We start from the raw sequence: 21,139 nt of genomic DNA, 5'->3' as shown, positions 1-21,139 counted from the left end.
TGGAACGAGACACCTGCGACGGTCCGTCGTGCCCACGACGGTTCGTCCTGCAGGTCCGTCGCCAAGTTCAGAGAGTCGATTTCAGTACCCAAATTTCAGAAGTCTAAGTCTTTTGGAACGAGACCCCCTCGACGGCCCGTCGTGTCCATGACGGTCCGTCGTGGGTTCCGTCGACTCACACAGTTTTTCCAGAAATAAAATCTGCTGCTCAAAACGACTAAACAGGTCGTTACACCTTTTGTGTGTTGTTGGTTGCCTTTGAGCAGGTGATGAAATAAGTGTCAACAAAAGCAACACTATTTAGCTAGTTACAATGATGACATCGGTAACTTCAACGATGTGAAAAATGTATGTATGAATGACGTACATTTGGGTGGTGTAGGTTCTATCTAGTTGCCTCCAGTCGTTTGAAATGTGATGTTCCACGTGAAAAGCACGATGTTCCTACTCTTTCAAATGAAAGGGTTATTTTAAGGCTTGGCTCATAAGGATTCTCATGACCTTATTCGGATTTTTATGGACGTTTGTGGTCCCTTCTCTTTCAAGAACATATTCCATGAGTTATTTTGACTTCAGTTGTTCCCTTTTTCTTTGATGGGACCTAAGGACTCAATCACCACTTGGGATGAACTTATTGAAGCATTCTGCATTAAGTTCTTTCCTACTTCGAGGATGATTACGTTAAGGTAAAATATCCAACGTTCCAAACGCCTGGTGAACCAATTCATGAGACTTGGCTACATTTCTAGAAATTTCTACTCCGATGTCCGACTCATGGAATCCCCACAAATGTCTTTCTACTACATTTTTATCATAGTATAGACTCATTTAACAAAAGTGTGGTTGATCAAGTTATCTTAGGAGGTATCATGTAACAGCCTTTTGAAATTGAATCTACTTTGCGATGGCATGAACAAAATCAATCGGGCTTGGTATAGGAGAGAGGATTAAGTGTCTCCTTTAAACTTTAGGATAACAACAGAACAAAAGGGAAAGGACCAAGAAGGAGATCAAAACATGGCCAAGATGATGACCCAAATGGATTTGTTGTCAAAACATGTCATGGGTAGTGGTTCTAAGACTTTGAATGTTGGTTTTAGTGGGGTGAACCCCGATGATGCACACTTTGAGGCCCTATATAATTAGGAAATGAATTTCCTTGTAAACCAGGTCGAGGTTTCCGTATGAGTTATCTAATGTTGCGCCATAATCAATATTGGAATATATATCGTGATGAAGGTTGGAGAAACTGACTTCACGTATCATGGAATTACTTCTAATTGAAGTGTCAACGATCATGAGTAGCAATATAACCCAACCAAGGGTTGGAATCAGTTCCACATGGAGTGGTTTCAAGAATCAGTAGCCAAGTGCAAATCAGTTAACTTTAGTCATAGCTAAATGACATTTACAAATAAAAACATGTTAAACTAAGAGTGACACAAGTAATATCAAACGGGATTTACAGCTAATTATCAACTAAAACAGAAACATCAAAAATACAAGTATGGAGATGGGATTCTTGGGATGTCATAGGATTATCAGCTATGATAAACAACAGGGAAATTAGAATTAATAGTAAACAACTGGATATTACAGCCTTCGCCTTAGTCCATTCACTCTCTTGAGTTGAATGTGTGGAAGAGGATTTAGGATTCACTCTCTCGAGCTAAACTCATGACAACCCACTATCCACAGACCATCAATTCAGTAGTTTAGGTTTCAAACCTCTCTCTCGAGCAAGCAAAAAACACTTAACTAAGATTGTATTTGCAAGGACAACCATTAAATTAAACAACTACTGAATGAAATCACTTTTATATAGCAAATATATTATCTATTAGCAATATCCGTCAGTTATATCAACCTATAATCACATAATCACACCAAAAGAATTGGGGTTTTAGCTAGACATAGTAAAAGACAAGACATCGATATCAACTGGTATTTCCATCAAATAGGAACAATTGATATAGTCTTTACATAGGTCTACAATGAATAATATTGAACACCAACTTCTAATATCTTGGAATTGGAAATGTCCAAATCTTCAAAAGCAAAGGGAAAATGTCTCCAAATTTGAAAAATTAAGACAATGTTCAAAATTAGATTAACCACTCTCTATCCGATTACTCAATGTCAAGATAGTAAATTAAGAATTTAAAAACATTTTTATAGTTGTCAAAAATTATGCTGCAAAAAATCAGTCTGCGCAATAAGTCGGGATCACCGATCCACTCGGTGATCTGCTCTTTGCCATTAGTATTGTTGTTTGGCCTTTGCCTTCAGTATCCTTGAGGTTCTGTAACTTTGGGTGATATAGCACTACATTGCTGAACCATTTGGCGACTCGGCAACTACTTCTTTCTACTCCCGACTTGATTTTCTCATTCAGGGATTAGCACACAGGAACATAAGGTCAGAGAAAGGCTATTTGGAGACACACCTAAAAGGTTAGGCGATCTTCAAGCTTTCTCTTCTTCGTTCTTTAAGCTGTCTTGTTCCTTTTTGCTCCTTAGTGTCCATGTTTTGTTGCTCATTTAAAAATCCCTGGAAATCAATCATTTGCATCAGCTATAGGGACAAAATATTCATTTGAGGATACTAAATCTATTAAAATAAATCCCTAAATGAGTTCAAATTGTGGGCTCATGAACAGCCCCAACTAAAACATTACTTGTCGTGAACAATACTCAAGTTCAACCATTAAAAAAGGATGTCTCAAACAGTGCTACACAATTGGCAACATGAATGCACACACACAAAAAAAAGACAACTTACTCATGCAAGGATCAATTGTGCACTCAAAGATTCAAGTTGTAACTTACCATTACCAAAGAATCTCAAGCTCACTATACTTGCTTCAAATGGAAGTTCAGACTCAACAAAAGTGTTCAAATTCCATCACATAAAGAATGATCCTAAAGCTCTGGAATCAGATGCAACGCTCACACTCACAAAGATAAACACAATGCATGACTCAACCCATTGGTTTGCCCTTATTTTCCAGCCAACTGTTGCTTCAACTCTTTCCAGATCACAAAGGTGTTTTCAAGGCTTGTAATAGGGTTGATTTTAAAGGTATGGACATTTAGGCTCAGTGAATTGTATCCTCATGAAATGTGATGCGAACAACACTTCCTTCTCTTTTCTTCATCATCTTTCGCTCGTGCTAAAAAGTCCTACCATTATTAATATTCCATGGATGGTTGGAAACCCCATTTTCTTTTTGTATTTTTCAGCTTTATTCCCGCAACCTTTTCTTTCTTATTCTTTTTATTTTCTTTACCTTCTTTATTTATATGGAGGGATTTCATTTTTCTAAAAATCATGGGTCAAAGGGGAACTTTCTTTCTCTTCTTGATGTACCTTCTCGTTTCACCACACTCCCAACTTAGGATTTAGGCCTAAGTTGGCTATTCAAACTGATCAATATTTAATGAGAATTATGGGTAATGGATAAAGAAAGGTCATAGATTCATCAAGTTTCTTCCAAGAAAATTTTAAGGCTCAAGGGGTGTTCAAGCAAAGATCACACATTCACATGGTTCGCCACAAAAAAGGTACATATCAAATAGTTTCACACTCTTTCAAGTAGCCTAAGATCATATCATGAGATCGCATCACTTAATAAACTAGACCAACGTGGCAAATTCTAGGCATCATCATGTATGGTTCACGGTAAGCTCATCACACAAGGCATTGACAGTCTAGTCAAACAAGACTCCAAACTTTTTCTAGTGTGCAATGTTCATCGCAAGAGACTAGATTTGATACTTGGCTAGTTAACACGAGATGCAAATAGTTCACATATTTTCTATGCAACTTCATTTGGCCTCACCGTAGCTGCACATTCATGTTTGTTTGATTAAGAGAACTATTTAAGTAATTGGTATTGATTAAAATTGGGACTCAAATTGCAAGAAAACAGCCACATTCAACACAAACAAAGGTGGCAAAAAAATTTGGAAGGGTCAAAAATCATTTACAAATTAAACGTGGATCCATAAGTTCAAACATCCATACAAAATAGTGTATAACATAAATATAGCTCACAACCCAAATATATAAACAAAACATCAAACATCAATATTCACACAAAAGGTGGGACTCACCCTACCACAAATAAAGTCATTTTTCCTCAAATGCAAATGAAATAAATATCCATAGAACAAAATAAAGTAACATAGAAAGAGGTAAACAAATGATCTTGTCTACACTGTCGTTCCATTTGTCTGGGAATTAGTGCCCATTGCATCAGTCTAATCTCGAGCATGAGTACTCACCACTGATGGAACAGTAGCTCCGATAGTCTCCTCCAAGGTGGTATCTTTTGCAGAAATTTGGCGCGCAATCTAAACCATGGAATCCTTCAGATCTACCAGATCATCAAAGACCTCCATGTTGCACTTTTATCAACTCCTTATCGGTTTCAGCCTCTTGAGTTATCATTTTTTGTGGTATTCCTGTGTGCATCTTTGATGGTAGCCGAAGGAATCTCTGAAGTCTTTGGGGATCCCAGTCATCAGTGGCCTCCAGCAATGAAGTGAAGTCAGTAGAATTTAGATAGTGTACATCTTTCCTTCAAGTATACTACCTCAGCTTTTAAAGTCGTTACCTCGGAGGTCTCCCCCTGTCTACTCTCACAAGAACTGTCTCTAGTAGTCAAACCATCAATAAAGGCTCGAATGGGGGTTAGTGTAGCTTGAATAGCAGCCTCAATCATCACGGAATAGATCTCTCTAGTTGGGTCGGCCTTGTATCACAAAAATGAGCCAGATTCCCCACCTTCAGGATTATCGCCTGAGTAATATTGGATGGCTAGGAGGAAGTGGAAGTACCTGGAGCCAGTGAAGAAGAGGAAGGAAGTGAAAGGCGTGGAGGCTGAAGTAGGCAAAGATGCCTTTGTAGGTATCGAATCAAAATCTGCCTCTTCAATGTGTCTACTGAAGTTGTCCTCCTTCTATAAGCTTCCTCTCGAGTATATTCATCCTCAATGTGTGTGATATCAATAGAGTAGACAGGATAACATCAATATCTCTATCATTATCCCGGGGCACTTCAGCACGTTGACACAGTTCCGTGATCAGGATCGAGAATGGAACGGATAACTGGCTCTGCTTAGCACTCATGGCCATCTTTCGCTAAATAAGAAGTCCTAGGTCGATATTCCTCTGGATATGATAGATCCAAGGCAAGTTGCATTACAATGGCGTAGTATGGACTCGTTCTGGGATGGCAATATGGTGCTACTTATAAAGGCAAACCAGAACAAGCAGCAATACTCAAATTCCACTTCTCAATAGGGACCCCTGCCTCGATCCACCACGGGGTAGTATCAAAAATCAATGGAGCTAACCATCCCTTTAATTCATATAGGGCATGGGCATTAGGTAATACCTTATAAGGACTAGTAGAATATTGAGCTCTACCCAACACAGTGTGAATGTACTCGCTATTGCACTCAACTTCCTTCCCTCGAACCATAACCGACTTCACCAGTCTAAACTCACTCACATTATTCTTGATTTTAGGCACTATCTCACCATATGCAGAATAGAACTCTCGAACCTGTGAAGGAATATAAGGGCCTCGGGGCCCGGTGAACTACTCGAATCTATTGAAGTGGAGGGTGTCCCTCACATCGGAGTACATGCCCTGAAGGCCTTTTTTCGACAATAACTTCTCTTCGAGGATGATTCGCAAACCATCACCATTCAACCTTGTTTACATCCTTAATCTATTTAACTAGGGAGAAACATTGTTGTGACTCAAAAAATAATCAATTAAGTCAATTTTATAAGAATTTTAAGAGTAAACGAATTTTAAAGGAGTCGCCACCTAATTTTAGGAAAAAACTAGGAAACAATTTTAAATGATCTACGAAACCATTAGTTCTAGGTAAGGGGTTCAAGTTATTTCGAAGGGAAGGTGTTAGGCATCTTTCGAAATCCACAATTGTGGGTCCCGACTGAATTCATTTTTTCAAATTGAGGAGAAAAATAAAATAATGTACAAGTATTATAGACATGCAATATATACAAATAAATATGATAAAACAATAATATATGAATCGGCCTAAATTTGCCTATCGTGAACAATATACACAGTAATGAATAAATATTTTAATTCGAACTCCTTCAAATAGCTTCAATGGAAGCAGCTCTGTGTACTTGTAAAAATACTTAGTAAAAGTGTTAGTAATAAATAAATATGAATAAAAATAAATGAATCAAATAATAATTTAAAAAACAAAGATCCGTCTAATTAACACGGAGGCCTTAGAAATTGACGATAATTCTTCATCGGCCAATTTTAACAAATAAAATAATATGAACTTAAACTAAATTTCCGTCTTTTAAAATGGAAAAACATCCAAAATCAACGAAGAGATTTTCTCGTTGACTATTTTAACAAACAAAAAATAACTTATTAATAGATAAATTGTTCAAAATAACACCACACAACCACATAAATTAAATAGTCAAATAGAAACAACATAAACCAATGACTCAATTAACAATGATAGAATTAACAACAAATAAAGATTTTGGCCAACAAAGTGATGTGTGTAAAGTAAATAGAAAATTAATAACTATATACATAAAAATCAAGAAGAGATATATAATAGTAAAACAATGACAACCAAATGTATATCCATTATTGGAACATTAAATTTTAAAAAAAAAAAATCCAACAGTTCTATCAAATTCTCATTGAAACAGTGACAAAACCCAAAAATAAAAATAAAATAAAATAAAATAAACATTAAATAATTATGAAACAAACCGTAGGAATCATATGCAGCAAGCTACCAAATTTTAACAAAAATCAAAAGTGAAATGACAGTAAAAAAAATACATTAATAACAAAAATAAAATAAAATAAAATAATAATCATAACAATGTAAAGCTCACTGGAACAAATTTATTTATCAAAATAAATTGTATAATTTAGCAACTAAATGGAATAAAATAATCATTAAGTCAAGTAGTCAACTACAAAGTAATGATAAAAAATCATCATACTACTAACATACAGATAAACCTCAAATAAACTAACAAAAAAGATATTGATTAAAAATAACAGAGATCTACGACAACTTTTTAAAGCTTATTCTTTCAAATGAGACCCAAAAATGCAATAACATCAAAGAAAATAAAAGTAAAGGAAACATGGTCTTACAGTGCTGATGTGTGACGTTGGCCCTTATCAAAATACTGAAGCAGGTTTGTGATAGTTTCGAGCTTGACGGTGACTTATCTCTGCCATTTCTGGCGACAACTGGTGTGGTCTGGTGGCCCAAGCTCGGATTTCGATGGAGGAGCTCCTTCGCCGGACAGTGGAGGTCGTATTGTCGGAATTAAGACTGAAATACCTATAAATATAAATAAAAAATTTAAAAGGGGAAAGGGTAATGGGACTGGAAGTCGGTCACTGGAGAAATAAGAATATTAGCTTTGGATTTTTGGGTTTGTTTTCGGTAGTTTGTGGTGGTGGGTTTGGGCGGTTTGTTGGTGCTTTTTGTTCGAGAAAATGGGAAAAGGAAGAGGGGTTTGTGGTGGTTGTTGGTCGCTGTTTGGAGGCGTGTTCTGTTGTTTTTGGAGAAGAAATGGTTGAGGGATGAGGTCGTTTGGTCGGCAACTTTGGTGGTGAAGCTGTTTTCGTGGTGATGAGACCTTGGCGGCTAAAAAGAGAAAAATATTCTCTTACTCAATCTGAAAATTATAAACCAAACCTAATTTTCTTTCATCATCCTTAGCTTTTGATCCAATTGTTTTTTAAATAGTGAATTTTTATTTTACGGGTTCAAATTATAGGCTCGGAATAGATGCGACTTAAATGCAATGACCTTCTTGGAGAATGAAAAATTCAATGACCCTTGTGGTAAATGAAAAATGCATTACCATTTTGGTAAATGAAAAAATGCATGACTTTTTTGGTAGATAAATAATGCAATGGCCTTCTTAGAAAATGAAAAATGTAATTATCTTTTCCGAAAAGGAAAAATGCAATGACCTTTTAGGTAAATAAAAAATTCAATGGCCCACTTGGCATATAAAAATGCAATGGTCTTCTTGATAAATAAAAAATGCAATGGACCTCTTGGCAAATAAAAATGCAAATGCCTTTTCGGTAAAATAAGAAGTATAATGACTCTCTTGGCAAATAAAAATGCAATCGCTCTCTTGTCAAGTGAAAAAACAATTATCCTTTGTGAAAATGAAAAATACAATGGTTTTTTCAACAAATAAAAAGTGCAATGAAAATGCAACTGATGGATGACATAATGATTTTCCACTGGTACGGGGTGGATGACGCAATGATTGTCCAACTGTAACAAGTTGAATGGCTCAATCACTTTCCACTGTAACGAGGTGGATGGTCGATGATTTTCCACCTTTAACAAGGTGAATGACACGTTGACTGTCCACTATAACGAGGTGTATGGTTCAATGATTGTCCACTGTAACGAGGTGGATAGCTCGATGATTGTGTTGAAAGTTTCATCGCCCCAATGTTTTCACCTGTTCTTGTACTTGGAAAGAAACAATTAGTAGACACAATGTCGTCTTAGCTAGCGACTTAGTCAAGAAACCTTGAGAAAAGATTCTTTAAAAGTGAATGTGTACAAAAACATGACCACTTTAACATATGTGAGCAATCATCATTTTACTTTTGGCCCTTTTATGTTTATTATTATGACTCAAGTTTTATTGAGGATTTGTACGAGGAGCTGCTGGCTTGCCATGACAACGCTGAAGATTTGCAAGTTGACTTTAAGCTTCAAGCACTGAAGGATTTTTGAAATTGCTATCAAGCTTCTAATAGTATTTATTGAAATTTTTGAGGTTTCCTCAAAAATTCTGTCCCAGTTAAAACTTTTGGCAAATCTTAAAATGAACTCTAATCTCCAATCTGTCCCAGTGTTTATTACAAGGAGAAAGAAAAATCACACTAGGTATATGACCGAGCCATAGAGGCTCATACATATCATGTTGAGTCAGGAATCAGGTCAAATGTAGTTCCAATCATATAAATGATGAATACTGCAAAGAATCTGAGACAAGACCAAAATGCACAATATGAACATGATGAAAAAGGAAAATACTATTTCATGTTATATATTCATAGATTAAAGATAAGGTATATCATATTTTTGGGACAGACAACCCAATGAAGTAAAATAGGACTATCACACATACAAGATTTACCTAATGACTTTTTTTACAATTAACAACTCAAAAAGGCAATTTTTAAAAAAAATAAAAAATGGAAAGACTCTAGAAAAAGTTTGAAAAAATATTAAAGATTGGGTGTTTGCTCACTTTTTTTTTGTTTTTGTTTTCTTTTGAAAAATAAAGAATGTGACGAGACAGTCAAATCTTGACTACATTTGGTACCAACAATTAGAATTGCAGGTAAATCTCTTATTCTCTTTTTCTTTTCTAATTAAGACTGAATTCAAGGTAATCCTACAGCTTCAAGTGGTACCTCAAACATACTTAAGGATCAACAAGATTTATTCATCTTACTTCCAACACATGTTTTGAATTGTACAAATCCTCATGTTTTAAGTGCCCTCACGACAAAGACTTGTCCTATTTCACAAATATTTGAAACATTTAATGTTTGGACATTTTTCAAAGTGCACTCACACTCGCAAGAATGTTAAATGCATACAACTATGATACCATATGCTTGACCCTTATGTAAATCTCCACTAATGTGAGAACATTTGGAATGAGATCATGTAGGGCTTGTCATTGTCTTGCAAATTAGGTTTAGGGATGGATAGGATATTTATTTTGGATAAGAGTGACTTAATTCCTCCTTGAGCGTCACATTGAATTTGTGTCCTTAATGATTGATACATCTTTGGCGTCAGATCCTCTTCACTGTCCTCCCCTTTTTTGACTTCTTTTGAATTCTCATTTTTAGAGCTTTTCCCTTTTTTTTTTCCATCCCCTTTGTTTCGACTTCTTTTGAATCCTTTCTTGGAGTTTTTCTTTTATTTCACTTCTTTCTTTCAACTTATTTTTAAGTACTCATTTCTTGGATCTTTTCTTTTATTTCACTCATTTCTTCTGAATTTTTCTCCTCGTTTGTTGGAATACTATTTTTGTATTTCTTTATTTCTTTCAACTTTTTTTTCTTTAGAAGTCTTTTTTGCTTCCTCGACTTTGGGAGACTCGATATTTTTTCTTTTGAAAATTTCAAACATGGATCTTCTCTTGTAATTTGCGCATTCTTGGTGCACTCAAGAAAGTTGGGCCAAGAGAGGGACAGTGCATGTAAGCACACAAAAGGGTAATGGCTAAAATGTGGTTGTTCAAAGAAAGGTTTCAGGCTCAAAGTGGAAAACTAGGGATTAATGTTCTTATGTAGGCTTTGAAAGGCACAACTGGGTCAAAAAAGGCCGACAATCCTTTCTCAAAATAAACATTCCTCAGGATTTTGCCTCGATAACATTCAGGCCAAGTTCTAGATCAACAGTGTGATAAAATTGAATTTTGATCTAAAATCTCACCATACAATGCACATGAAACATAAAATTGATTTATTCTTATCTGGAATGTGTGCAAGAGCATTTTCAAGCATCACAAAAGTATAAATGAGAGGTACCAAAGGAATCTACGGTTTACCACAAAGTCATTCCTCTCCATCATATCAAGTATTTTTACATGCTCCAAACTGCATTGGTCCTAACTAAGTTGAAGACATGACACTTACGATATATACACAATGTTTTTTTTTAAAAAAAGAATGAATATCGAACCCAAGAAGGGCCGCCTACGTATCTTATTAGAATGAGAATTAGGTGTGCATAGTTCATGAAGTTATGCCTTTGAAAATATGCACAAACCATTTGATTTTTTTTAGTATTTAAAAGTATGAAATACCGAACCCAGGAAGGGCTGCCTACTTATATCATTGAGATGAGAATCAGGTGTGCATAGTTCATGCAGATATGACTATAAAAATATGCACAAACTATTTAATTTTATTTTTATACTTTTGAATAAAATAATACCGAACCTAAGAAGGAATGTCTACGTATCTCATTAAGATGAGAATCATGTTCGCGTAGTTCGTGCCGATATGACTTTGAAATATACACAAACTGTTTTATTTTATTTTATTTACTTTTAGAAAAAATAATACCGAACCCAAGAAGGGCTGTCTACGTATTCACCGAAATGAGAATCAAGTTCACGTAGTTCATGCAGATATGACTTTGAAAATATGAACAAACTATTTATTTTTTTATTTTTATTTTTACTTTTGGGAAAAATAATATCAAACCAAGAAGGGTTACCTACGTATCTCATTAAGATGAGAATAAGGTGTTCATAGTTCATGCAGTTATGCCTTTGAAAATATTCACAAACAATTTTATTTTATTTTTTATTTTTGAAAAAAATAACGCTGAACCCAAGAAGGGATGCCTACGCATCTCACCGAAATGAGAATCATGTTAACGTAGTTCGTTCAGATGAAGTATAAAATTCTTCAAAATTTTAAACTAACATAGAGTGATGCTCATAAGTACAATGTCGCTGACATTTATATAAGAGAATATCTTTAGATGTTTCCACCAATATGATTTGTATCCACTTAGATATCAATCTCCGTACTATTTATTGAATGTGACCTCTCATTTTTGTTTTTACAGTAACCACTTGTTGTATTCACTTTTGAATGTTTCTTGAAAGTGTGTCTTCTCCCAATAATCCAGGAAAACAAGACCTTCTTATGACCATCACCAACTACAGTCGGGGATGATTTTCTTACAAAAATATGAGAAATGAAAAAAAAAAATTAGTGTGACCTCATAGTTAAAAACTCCCCTGATTTATTTTTTTGAGTTTATATGACTCAAATTTCGCGAGTCCCCTATCCCTTGTCGCTTCAAATGAGCAATAACCTTGAAACTTTCAAAAATAACTTGAAAGGTAAAAGTGACTTGATAGTAACTTGATATTTTTTCTATAAAGCTCTTAAAAATAAACTTTGAAATAATGTACTAAGATACAACATATTCACGTAAAACAGGTATATCACATAACATACAAATAATGAATGTATGTCTTATACAAATTTGTCTTGAGTGTTGACTCATCTCAAACAAATGCGCTGAATCAAGGCTACGTAGCCGCTTTTGTCCTAATGCATTCTATATGTCATTTGGCGGAAATTATATCATGAAATGCAATTCCAATGTACATACAATAAAATGAATAATGAATAAAGAACAACTACAATATACAAATAATTAGCGAAATATAAAAAATACAAAGTATAACACAATAAAGGAAATTTTCCTCAATTTGAAAAAAATATACTCATATTGGTTAAAACCTCTATAATCCCCAAAGGAGTCGCCATTCTGTTTACATCCCTAATCTATTCAACTAGGGAGAAACATTGCGGTGACTCAAAAAATAATCAATTAAGTCAATTTTAGTAGAATTTTAAGAATAAACGAATTTTAAAGGAGTCACCACCTAATTTTAGGGAAAAAACTAGGAAACCATTTAAATGATCTACGAAACCATTAGTTCTAGGTAAGGAGTTCAAGTTAATTCGAAAGGAAGGTGTTAGGAAACCTTCGAAATCCACAATTGTGGGTCCCGACTGAATTCATTTTTTCAAATTGAGGAGAAAAATAAAATAATGTACAAGTATTATAAACATGCAATATATACAAATAAATTTGATAAAAAAATAATATATGAATCGGCCTAAATTTGCCTATCGTGAACAATATACATAGTAATAAATAAGTATTTTAATTCGAACTCCTTTCAAATAGCTTTAATGGTATGTAGGTCCGTGTACTTGTAAAAATACTTAATAATAGTGTCAGTAATAAATAAATACGAATAAAAATAAATGAATCAAATAATATCTTAAAAAATAAAGATCCTTCTAATTAACATAGGAGGCCTTAGAAATTGAAGATAATTTTTTCATCGGCCAATTTTAACAAATAAAATGATATGAACTTAAACTAAATTTCCATCTTTTAAAATGGAAATGCCTCCAAAACCGATGGAGAAATTTTGTCATTGTCCATTTAACAAATAAAAAATAATTTATTAATAGATAAAATATTAAAATAACACCACACAACCACATAAATTAAATAGTCAAATGGAAACAGCATAAAGCAATGACTCAATTAACAACGATAAAATTAACAACAAATAAAGATTTTGGCCAACAAAGTGATGTGTATAAAGTGAATACAAAATTATTAACTATATACATAAAAATCAACAAGAGATATAAGATAGTAAAACAATGACAACCAAACGTATATCCATTATTGAAACATTAAATAAAAATAAAAATAAAAATAAACAATCCAACAGTGCTATCAAATTCTCATCGCAACACGAACAAAACCCTAAAAAGATAATTAAAAATAAAATAAAATAAAAATTAAATAATTATGAAATAAACCGTAGGAATCATATGCAGCATGCTACCAAATTTTAACAAAAATCAAACGAGAAATGATAGTAAAAAATACATTAATAACAAAAATAAAATATAATAATAATCATAACAATGTAAAGCTCACTGGCACAAATTTATTTAACAAAACAATTGCATAATTTAGCAACTAAATGCAATAAAATAATCATTAAGCCAAGTAGTCAACTACAAAGTAATGATAAAAAAATCATTAGACTACTAACATACATATAAACCTCAAATAAACTAACAACAAAAATATTGATTAGAAATAAAAGAGATCTGTTGGGAAAGACAAGGCACTAACAAAGAATGCCTGACAGGATAACAGCGGAAGAATACCCAAGTCTATACTTTCCCTTCTCGATTTGAACCAAGAGAAGACAAACAACCACAAGCAATATGATAGTAAGGCAGCAAGTAATTCAACCAAACAAATATAACAAGGCAATTATAAACCAATCACACAAGACACCAAGATTTACGTGGAAAACCCTTCGATGTGAAGAATAAAAAACCACGGGACCAAAAGCTCCACTATAATCACCAAGAGTTACAATATTTTTCTCCAAAATTGGCCACAAAACAAGTGCCAAACAACGAGCAACAACAAAATAAGATTGCACCAAATCTAGAGAATTAAAGGAGCAAAATCACCAATTTCGCAGCTACTGTTCACGACAGCAAAACTGAAGCTGCAGGCCACCAAATCCAACTCTGTCAGTTCCTAATCAAAGATTGAGATGAAGATAATATGCTGTCCAAAAATCATCTCAATCGGACAAGAAACGAAGCGGGAATCGCAATTTGAAGTTGGCTGTTAGGGCTGAATTTTGACTGCGAAAATTGCTCTCTTTCTCTCTTTTTGGCTGCTGAAAAAACTCTCTGTATATCTGAAAATACGACCTAAATAGGCTTATATTTGCCTCATAAGAATGGGCCTATGGGCAAAAATGGGTTGGTCCAAATTGGGCTTTTATTTATCCACATAGGAAGGGAAAAAGACCCATAACCCAACAATTCTCCCCCTCACGACTATGTGGAGGAGACCGCCATCCCGGCGACCATGCAACAATCTTCAAACTTCCCTCTTGGCAAAGCTTTAGTCATCATATCGGAACCATTGTCATTTGTATGAATCTTTTCAAGCTCAAGCAACTTAGGATCCAACACATCTCGAATCCAATGGTATCTCACATCAATGTGTTTAGACCGACCATGGAACGTAGAATTCTTGCCAAGATGTATAGCACTTTGACTGTCACAATAAAGCACATACCTCTCTTGAGCACAACCAAGTTCCCCCAAGAATCTCTTCATCCAAAGAAATTCTTTACAAGCATCAACGACAGCAAGAAGCTCAGCTTCTGTAGTAGATAGAGCAACACATTTTTGCAACCTAGATTGCCAAGACACAGCTCCCCCTGCAAAAGTAACCAAGTACCCTGAAGTAGACTTGCGAGTATCAACAACACCAGCCATGTCTGAATCAGTATAACCACAAAGAATAGGCTTCCCTCTACCAAAACACAAACTCAGACTAGAAGTGCCACAGAGATATCTCATAACCCACTTCACAGCATTCCAATGTTCTCTTCCCGGATTAGAAAGAAAACGGCTAACAACTCCAACAGCGTGAGCAATATCCGGTCTTGTACAAACCATCGCATACATCAAACTACCAACAGCTGAAGCATAAGGAACTTTCTTCATATCTTCCTTCTCATCATCACTAGAAGGACACTGTTTCGTGCTCAATTTGAAGTGCATAGCTAAAGGTGTACTGACAACCTTAGCTTTGTCCATGCTGAATCTGCGAAGTACTTTCTGAATGTACTTCTCTTGTGATAATACCAATTTCTTGGCCTTTCTATCACGGACAATCTGCATGCCAAGAATCTGCCTTGCTGGTCCTAAGTCTTTCATAGCAAAAGACTTACTCAACTCTTGCTTCAACTTCTGAATCCTGCAAGTATTATGACCAACAACAAGCATGTCATCAACATAAAGCAACACAATAATAAAGTCACCATCAGAGAACTTTTGCACAAAAACACAATGGTCTGAAGAAGTCTTCTTGAAGCCCTGCTGACTCATAAAAGAACCAAACTTCCTGTACCACTGCCTGGGAGCTTGTTTCAAACCATACAAGCTCTTCTTCAATTTGCAAACATAATTCTCTTTACCCTTGACTTCAAAACCTTCCGGTTGCTCCATATAAATTTCTTCATCTAAGTCACCATGGAGGAAAGCAGTTTTAACATCCATTTGCTCAACCTCTAAATCTAGACTTGCAGCCAAGCCTAGAACCACACGAATGGATGACATCTTCACAACTGGAGAGAATATCTCATCAAAATCAACTCCCCTTTTCTGATTAAATCCCTTGACAACTAATCTAGCTTTGTACCGTGGAACTGGATTACCATCTTCATGTTTCACCCGAAAAACCCACCTGTTTTTCAAAGCTTTTCTGTCTTTAGGTAACTTAACCAAATCAAAGGTATGATTATCATGCAAGGATTTAATCTCATCTTCCATAGCATCAAACCACCTTTCTTTTTCTTCACTTTCCATGGCCTCATCAAGACTCTCAGGTTCTCCCCCGTCAGTCAAGAGTACATACTCATTGGGAGAATAACGAGATGAAGGAATTCTCTCTCTACTAGATCGTCTGAGAGAACTCTCTGGAGCATCTATAATTGGTTGTTGGACAACCACATCATCTTGCACTGGAGCATCAACAACATCATGCCGGTCATTCTGAACATGATCACCATCTTCATTATCAACTTGATTTTCATCATTATGAAGATTTTCTTCCGGTGCAATAGTCAAAGGAACTGGATCAACATCAACTAAGCTCTCACTACTCTGAAAATCAGCCTTGTCAGCTTTGTCAAAATCTTCAATTGTTTGGTCTTCAAAGAACACAACATCACGGCTTCTAACAAGTTTCTTCTCAACAGGATCATAGAAACGATAGCCAAATTCATCTTGACCATAACCAATGAAGATACACTGCCTAGTTTTAACATCCAACTTTGACCTTTCATCCTTAGGAACATGTACAAAGGCTTTACACCCAAAGACTCTAAGATGATCATAAGAAACATCCTTACCAGTCCAAACTCTGTCAGGGACATCACCATCTAAAGCAACAGCAGGAGATAAATTGATAACATAAGCAGCAGTATTAAGTGCTTCTGCCCAAAAGGAATCTGACAGCTTAGCATCTGAAAGCATACATCTAACCCTCTCAACTAGAGTTCTGTTCATCCTCTCTGCTAAACCATTTAACTGAGGAGTCTTTGGAGGAGTTTTCTGATGCCTAATACCCTGCTCTCTGCAATATCTATCAAAAGGACCAATATACTCACCACCATTATCTGAGCGGATGCATTTCAATGTCTTCCCTGTTTGTCTTTCAACCAAGGCCTGAAAACTCTTGAACACATCAAGTACTTGATCCTTGGACTTCAAAGGAAATACCCAGAGTTTGCGAGAATGATCATCAATAAAAGTCACAAAGTAAAGTGCACCACCATGAGATCTTACCTTAAAAGGACCACACAAATCAGAATGTACCAACTCCAGCAAATCAAGCTTTCTTGAAGGCGGATGACTCTGAAAAGAAACTCTTTTCTGTTTACCGGCTAAGCAATGAACACATTTCTTCAACTTTGCTTGTTTCACTCCAGAAAGCAAATTTTTCTTAGCCAAACTATCAATCCCCTTCTCGCTCATATGACTCAGCCTTCTATGCCATAACTCTGATGAAGTATCATTCTCCACCAAATTTACTGAGTCTCTGGACATGGAGCCCTGAAATACATACAAGTTAGACAACTTGTCACCACGGGCCACAACCATCAAACCTCTAGTAAGCTTCCACTGGCCAACACCAAGTGTATTAACATAACCCTCATCATCAAGATATCCCACAGAAATCAAATTCAAGCGAACATCTGGAGCATGCTTGACATTATTGAGAACTAGTTTGGAACCATTGTTACTTTCCAAACAAACTGTCCCAATACCAATAACTTCAACTTCATGATTATTGCCCATTTTCAACGTTCCAAAATTACCTGGAGTATAAGAAGAAAATAATTCCTTCTTTGGCGTGACATGAGAAGTAGCACCAGAATCCACAAACCAGCTAGACTCATCACGAACAAGATTAATGGCATTTGCATCACAAGAAACAAGAAGATCATCATTAGCAACAACAGCAACACGATTTTCATTATCGCCTTCTCTCTTTTGTTGTCTCATATCTCTCTTGTGCTTGTAACAATATTTCATGATATGCCCATTCTTGTGGCAATAGTCACATGTAATATTCTTGTATTTAGACTTTGACTTGCTTCTACTTTTACCTCTATCATTCTGACCTCTGGACTTGTTTCTCCCCCTATCTTCAGTAACCAAAACATCGGAGTGTGAAGCTGAAGAAGATGAGGCTTGAGATCTTCTTCTCATTTCTTCATTCAAGACACCACTCTTAGTATATTCCATGGTTACAACACCACTGGGAGCAGAATTAGTCAAAGAAACTCAAAGAGTTTCCCAAGAGTCTGGCAGAGTATTAAGAAGCCAAAGTCCCTGTATCTCATCATCAAACTTTACACCCATTCCGGACAGCTGGTCAAGAACACCCTGAAAATCATTAATATGATCAGAAATAGGAGTGCCCTCTTTATACCTGATATTCATTAATTGTTTCAATAGGAACAACTTGTTGTTGCCAGTCTTCGAAGCATAAAGTGTCTCGAGCTTGTCCCACAAACTTTTGGCATGTGTCTCATTCACAATATGATTTCTAACATTATCTTCAACCCATTGTCTAATATAGCCACAAACCTGCAGATGCTCAAATTCCCATTCTTCATCATTCAAAGACTGAGGCTTATTAGAAGCAAACACAGGTAAATGCATCTTCTTGACAAATAGAAGATCTTTCATCTTGCCTTTCCAAATATGATAGTTACTACCATTTAAACACACCATTTTGCTCATATTTGCCTCCATCATTCAAAACGACAATCAACAATAACCAATGCTCTGATACCACTTTGTTGGGAAAGACAAGGCACTAACAAAGAATGCCTGACAGGATAACAGCGGAAGAATACCCAAGTCTATACTTTCCCTTTTCGATTTGAACCAAGAGAAGACAAACAACCACAAGCAATATGATAGTAAGGCAGCAAGTAATTCAACCAAACAAATATAACAAGGCAATAATAAACCAATCACACAAGACACCAAGATTTACGTGGAAAACCCTTCGATGTGAAGAGTAAAAAACCACGGGACCAAAAGCTCCACTATAATCACCAAGAGTTACAATATTGTTCTCCAAAATTGGCCACAAAACAAGTGCCAAACAACGAGCAACAACAAAATAAGATTGCACCAAATCTAGAGAATTAAAGGAGCAAAATCACCAATTTCGCAGCTACTGTTCACGACAGCAAAACTGAAGCTGCAGGCCACCAAATCCAACTCTGTCAGTTCCTAATCAAAGATTGAGATGAATATAATATGCTGTCCAAAAATCAGCTCAATCGGACAAGAAACGAAGCGGGAATCGCAATTTGAAGTTGGCTGTTAGGGCTGAATTTTGACTGCGAAAACTGCTCTCTTTCTCTCTTTTTGGCTGCTGAAAAAACTCTCTGTATATCTGAAAATAAGACCTAAATAGGCTTATATTTTCCTCATAAGAATGGGCCTATGGGCAAAAATGGGTTGATCCAAATTGGGCTTTTATTTATCCACATAGGAAGGGAAAAAGACCCATAACCCAACAAGATCTACCACAATTTTCTAAAACTTATTCTTTCAAATGAGACCCGATAATGCAATAACATCAAAGAAAACAAAAGTAAAGGAATCATGGTCCTGCAGTGCTGATGTGTGACTTTGGCGCTTATCGAAATATCGGAACGGATTTGTGATAGTTTCAAGCTTGGAAGTGACTTATCTCTGCCATTTCTAGCGACAACTGGTGTGGTCTAGTGGCCCAAGCTCGGATTCCGATGGCAGAGCTTCTTCGCCGGACAGTGAAGGTCGTCTCATTGGAATTCATACTGAAATACCTACAAATATAAACCAAAAGTTTAAAAGGGAAAAGGGGAATGGGACTGGAAGTCGGTCGCTGGAGAAATAAGAAGATTGGCTTTGGGTTTTGGGTTTGTTTTCTGTAGTTTGTGGTGGTGGGTTTGGGCGGTTTGTTGGTGGCTTTTTGGTCGAGAAAATGGGAAAGGGAAGAGGGGTTTGTGGTGTTTGTTGGTCACTGTTTGGAGGCGGTATTATGTTGTTTAGGGAGAGGAAACGGGTGAGGTATGGGGTCGTTTGGTCGGCAACTTTGGTGGTGAAGCTTTGTTGTTGGTGGTGAGACCTTGGCGTCTCAAAAAGAGAAAAATATACTCTTACTCAATCTGAAAATTACACACCAATCCTAATTTTCTTTCACCACCCTTAGCTTTTTATCTAACTGTTTCTTAAATAGTGAATTTTCATTTAATGAGCTCAAAATATGGGCTCGAAATTTTGGTTCAACTGATTAAAACTCTTAAGTTTCAACAAATAAGGATAGTTATCGATAAATTTATTTAAAATTACAAAAAATATATATATTTTAAACTATTAAATAAATAAACTTAAAAATTACTAATTTTGAAAATATTAGGGAAAAATTGGGTGTCAACAAACCTGTTGAGAAGCCTAGGAGGAGGGATGACTTGTGGCATAGGAGCTAAAGTAGGTGACGGAGTTGGCACTGAGTGTGCTGGTGTGGCAGCTCGAGGAACTCTGGCTGAGTCAGGTTGAGATCTAGCTCTGAACTCATTTCGTCGGGACAGTAAAGGCTGGTTGTTCTCACGCTCAAATAAAGTAGCCTTGGAACTAGTAGTAACCCTGTAAGAAATGGGCCTTATGCCCTTGCCTTTGTCTCTTGGCATAGTTCTTGCCTTCCTCTTTTTGAAGGGTTTGATCCCCCTTTATTTATTATGATACCCTGTTCTGTTTTTCATGGTGGCATATCTATGTTGGTCCTTACCATGTCTGCAAACCAATTGGGAAAAAAAGTTAGGAACTTTTCAATAATAGTCACAGAAGAACAGTTGCGACAAACTCAATGTTCAGTTTGGCGAATTGCCTAATCACTTTGGTGAGCTACATTGGGCTCGCCGAAATGATTGGCTCAAAATTCTCGGAAATATTTGGTGAGTTGGTGATGGGAAGGTCTTTCAGCGAGTTGCCGAAAACATTTGGCGAGCTAGGATTAACCCACCGAACGAGAAAGTACAAAAACAGATTAGGTGTGCAAACAAAGTGCGATCAAGAAGAATTTTGGCGACGTCAAGCTTCTTGAGAAAAGTTACAGAACCCAAATACAAGTAAATCATGAAATTAAAGTTGAGATGGGAAACTTCGGCAAACAACCAAGCAGTTCAACGAGCTCGTCCCAGCTTTCCAAATGACCAAAGGTGCTTAAATTCTACCCAACTTCTCGAATTCAACCCCACAACCCTCGAACACAAAATCAAAGCATGCATTAGTTATATTTAAACAAGACCCTAACACCCATTATGATATACTCAAGAATTCTCCCATTTTTTGTAAAATTTGGCCATTTGATGACTTT

At 36.0% G+C, this 21,139-nt stretch overlaps 1 long non-coding RNA gene across 1 annotated transcript; it reads right to left on the bottom strand.

Annotated features, from left to right (window-relative positions):
• Nucleotides 1-1,931: 1,931 nt before the first annotated feature.
• On the bottom strand, nucleotides 1,932-7,839 carry LOC107032373. The gene is made up of 2 exons (XR_001458354.2): nucleotides 7,186-7,839; nucleotides 1,932-2,550 (listed from the first exon to the last, which is right to left on the bottom strand). It is a non-coding gene; the product is annotated as an uncharacterized LOC107032373 (long non-coding RNA).
• Between the last annotated feature and the right edge of the window lie 13,300 nt (nucleotides 7,840-21,139).

Source organism: Solanum pennellii, chromosome 10, assembly GCF_001406875.1.
Source record: "Solanum pennellii chromosome 10, SPENNV200".
NCBI classification, from domain to species: domain Eukaryota; kingdom Viridiplantae; phylum Streptophyta; class Magnoliopsida; order Solanales; family Solanaceae; genus Solanum; species Solanum pennellii.
Note: the sequence above shows the minus strand (reverse complement) of the source record. Positions and strands in the feature narration are given on the sequence as shown.